Below are 3805 nucleotides of genomic sequence, written 5' to 3' on the forward strand. Positions count from 1 at the left end.
ATAATTTTTTGGACACGCTCCTAAGTCCAAAATTACCATACAAAGCTATTGGAATCATCAAAACTCTATTGCGGGGTCGTTTACACATAAGTCAGCATCCGGTCAACTATTTCAACTTAAGCTTCCAACATGAAATTTATTCTTCCAAGCTAACTCCGAAATATCTTAAAACCCAAACCGACAATTCACACAAGTCATAATACCTCGTAGGAAGTTATTCAAGACTTCAAATAGTTGAAAGGAGCGTAAATGCTCAAAACGACCGGTCGGGTCATTACAACATATTAATTAATGCATATTTTATTAGATGTGAGAAAATGATTTGAAATGAGTAATAAATATTGTGGGTATAACATGAAAAAAAAATTATCTTCCCTTGATATGCGTAAAGTGACAAGTAAAAATAAAAATTTATTTTTAGTATGCATGCCAAGTAAAAGTAAACAGATGGAGTATATCTTTGATATTAACGAACTTCAAATAAGGAAAGTCATAGAAGGCAAAAAGTTTAATAATTTTAAAGTGTTAAATTTTAGGATTTCCTAACCAAGTTTAATAAGTAAAGATTTAATAAAGTTAAACAAAAAAAAAAAGATTTAATAAACAAAATTTTAATTAGTTTTAAAGTCCTAAAATTAGGAAAGCAACTTAAAATAACAAATTTATCCAATGTAAAATCCGTTCTTAAATAATAAAAAAATCAAACGATATTTCGATAAGATGCTTCATGCTTTTAATTTTGAAAATATTTTTCTTAAGAACACATTTTTATCTGATTTAGGGAAAAAATATTTTTAAAAGAAATATCTGATAAAAAACAAGCTAGCCTTTTTGGGGATCGTCCCTACCTCTTTGATGTCACCCTCTTTTTTTTTTTTAATCAATCTATACACTTCCTTTGACATTCCCCTCTCCTCTTTCTCTTCACCGTTCTCATTCTGAAGTTTTAACTAATCTCTCCTCTGTTCTATGCCAGCATCAGTTACTGTTGTTTAGCAACGTTGCCAACAAAAATATTTTTTGTTCATAGCAAGTCCTCCTTATAATTTGGCCATGCAACTTTTGAAACTTCTGTTTTGTAGTCTGTTGAATTTTTTTTTTTTTTGCTTCGAAAAAATACAGGTAGGATTCAATAAATCAAGATCAAGATAGCAACAAACCAGATCCAATGAATAAAGTAGAACCTAGGATTTTTTCTTATTTAATCATCATATCATACTATATTTATAAACGAAGTTCCAAGTTAAAAGCTGAATTACTTTAAATACATATCAAAAGTTAATTGGCCGATTTGTCCTTCGCTATGAAAATTATTAAAACTTAGCGATGGCGAACATAGTAAATTGGAATCATGTTACTAAATGCTAAATTATTGCTACAGTGAATGGAGTCATAAAAAATCTATTTTGTCTTTTCATCTCCTACCTTAGCTACCTAAACAAATGATCTATTTCGTTTGTAACAATTATGAGTTGCCAAATTAAATTGATAATCAATTCTCTTATATGCAGAAGAAAATTGATATATCCATTCCCCATTCATGTGGGGGATTGTTGGATTTTTAAGCTTAAATGTAGCTTAAAATTATTGGATTTTTAAGCTTAAATGTAGCTTAAAAGAGGGTGAATGGAAAATGGAGGGAAATTGAAAATATTTGAGTTTCCCTTCTTGACAAAGGGATATTGTCCCATATTGGAAGAGGAAGAGATTTTGATGGGTATATATACAATTGCACTTCTTCTAGCTCTTAAAGAATTAAGAAGAAGGCAAGCCTCGCGCCGTCGTCGTCGCTCGCTCAGCTTCGGCTTCGGTCAAATGATTGATTGATTAATTTTTTGGACCAAATTTTTGTAAACGGAATATTAATATTAAATCCAAACATAATAGTATATGCCCTTCACTTTTTGTAAAAGACATTTACAAAACAGTTTGCACATCTTCAGAAGAACAGTTTGTACCTCTTCAAATCTGAAGAGTTGAAGAACAGTTTGCACCTCTTCAAATTTGAAGAAACAGTTGGCACCTCTTCGGATTTGAAGAGTTGCACCTCTTCAGATTGAGCTCAACATTGGCTATAAATACCAGTCCATTCTCTCAGATTTTCCATACGAATTTCTGACTTCTCCTCCTTTCTTCTGCATTGTTTTAACTACAAACAAAGCATCAGTAAGTGTGATTTGCTACCGATTTTGTGTTCGCTGAAACATTGGTGTTTGAAGTATCGCTACACCAGTGTGTAATTCGTTCAATCCTAAGAGGAAATAATCCACAACCTTGGGTACTAGGAGGGGATTAAATTCCTTAAGGAAACACTGTAAATTCAGTGGGCTCGGATCAAATTCTATTTCATTTACATTTATGTTATTTTATCTTCTCCATAATTATTTTACAAATACAGTTGAACATAAGAAAGTATTACAATTGCATTTTTAACAAGTTCCTTTTCTCCTTTTGTCACTTCCGATAAATATTCAGAAAATGTATATTATACTACCCTCTTTTATTCCTTCACTCTTAGGAAGATGTGATATGTTAATGTTGGCGTCAAATGCATATGTAATATGATTAATTCGCATACTTAACGTTTAGATTCTGTATATACTTATATTTTACTTGAAATAAGATAAGTGCTTTATGTATTTAAGGTTATTTTCCAACTATTGTTTATTATATCGAACTCTTTTTTCTTTGTTCAAGATTTGTGCATGTATCGTCATCTTTTCTCCCTAACTTCCTTTATTTTATTCCTTGGTTTTTACTAGTTTTTTTTGTTTTTTAGAATGATGGACATTTGGTAGAAGAAAATCATAAATATTTGATCAAATCTGTATTGAAATATAATTTGTTGCAAAGAGGTATATATGTGTGTAGAAATTATTTTTTATATCTATAAAGGTTTTTATTTCTAGAGTAAAGAAAACGATTTTGAAATGAAGATTTGAGAAGTGGATACTTCTATTTCATTAATTGTATATTTTAAAATCATCTTTACATATTCTGAAATAACATAAAAGACTGAATATATAATTATTTATAAATTTATGTGAAGATGGTATTAGAATGTGTGGGAGTTACATGTAAAATTTATCATAATTGCACGATTAATGCGCATAAGATTATTTTTTTTTAGTTTTTCTTGGTGGTTCATATTTTTTATATACATCTCTTATTGGTACTTATCTTTTGGGACAATATTTTGCTCAACATTAATCTTTGTAGAAATAATGGAGTATTATTGAGTAATTTTGATGCTTTAGAAAACATCATTAAATCCGGAAGATTAGTCAATCGTTATATGATCTTCAAGGAATAATATTAAATTTTATTTGATTCTATTTTTGTTAATGTTGAAGGCACTTAAAAATTCATTTCTTATTGATAAATTATTTTAATAATTCACACAGGTAATATGTTAAATTCATGTACACAGAGTGAATTAGAAATTATATAGATGCCAAGAGTTCTTGTCATAACAGATTATTCGAAACGTCAGAATTAAATATACACTAAGAACGTCGTCTAAAAGGAAGTATTAGTTGTGCTATGACTGTACCCAGTAACATCAAAATTAATCTCATCCAGCATACCAATGTAACTAAATATAGTTGTTAAAATATAGTTACCAACGACATCTAAATATTTGTGTTCAAATTTCATGTTACACGTCTCATATATTTAATATTATTTACATCATTTTAATAAAATTATACTCATTTATATGGATTACACGTGTAACACACGTATCGAGAAACTAGTACTATATTATAAGCATGAAGACTTTTAGGTAAAGTTAGTTTATTATAAT

Source organism: Nicotiana tabacum, chromosome 19 (assembly GCF_000715075.1).
Source record: "Nicotiana tabacum cultivar K326 chromosome 19, ASM71507v2, whole genome shotgun sequence".
In the NCBI taxonomy this organism is placed as follows: Eukaryota; Viridiplantae; Streptophyta; class Magnoliopsida; order Solanales; family Solanaceae; genus Nicotiana; species Nicotiana tabacum.